This window comes from Nothoprocta perdicaria, unplaced genomic scaffold, assembly GCF_003342845.1.
Source record: "Nothoprocta perdicaria isolate Ctin4 unplaced genomic scaffold, notPer1 scaffold_723, whole genome shotgun sequence".
NCBI classification, from domain to species: domain Eukaryota; kingdom Metazoa; phylum Chordata; class Aves; order Tinamiformes; family Tinamidae; genus Nothoprocta; species Nothoprocta perdicaria.
This window is the reverse complement of record NW_020456003.1, coordinates 20,068-20,896: the sequence shown is the minus strand read 5'-3', so window position 1 is coordinate 20,896 and position 829 is coordinate 20,068.

Here is an 829-nt window from a genome sequence, read left to right as displayed (position 1 = left end):
CTCCTCCTCGTTCTCCCGTTTTTTCCTCTTCTTCTTCTTGCTCCTCCTCTTCCTCGTAACTCTTCCTCTCCCCTTGGTCTTTTCTTCCTGCTCTTCGTCTTCTTGTGCCTCCTCCATCTTCCTCCTCCTTTGTTTTTTCTTGCTCTTTTTTCATTTCCTTGGTCTTCCTCTTCTTGTCTTTCATCTTTTTTTCATCCTTTTTCCTCTTCTTTATCTTCYTTTTTTTGTCTTTGTTCTTCTTTTTCTTTTGCTGCTTATTGCTCTTCATCTTCCTCTCCTGCTCTGTGTTCCTCCTCCTCTTCCTCTCCCTGCCCTTTCTCCTCCTCTCCATGCTCCTCCTCTCCCTGCTCCTCCTCCCGCTCTTCCTCCGCCCTCCTCCTCCTCCTCAGGGCCTACCTGGACCTGGACCTGACGCTGTCCCCGGAGACCTTCGAGCGTCACTTGCTGGTGGCCCGGGGCCACCTCAACCGGGCGCTGCGGTGGCTGCTGCGGCTCTTCCTCGTCGAGGACCTCGTGGACTCGCTCAAGGTAGGGCCTTCRGCCTCGCGCTCTTCCTCACATTATCGTCATTGCTGTCGCATCATTCTCATCGTCACGTTGTTGTCGTGTTGTTGTCTTGTTTTTGTCGCGTTACCGTCGTCGTTGTCATCACGTGGTCTTCTTCGTCATCGTGTTGYTGTTGTTGTGTCATCATCATCATCRTGCCGTCATATTATCATCATAAYGTGACATCATCATGACGTTATTATCTTTGTTATTGTGTCATCATTGCACCACTATCATGACATCGTCATCGTGTTATCGTCATTGCATTATTGTCATCATCATC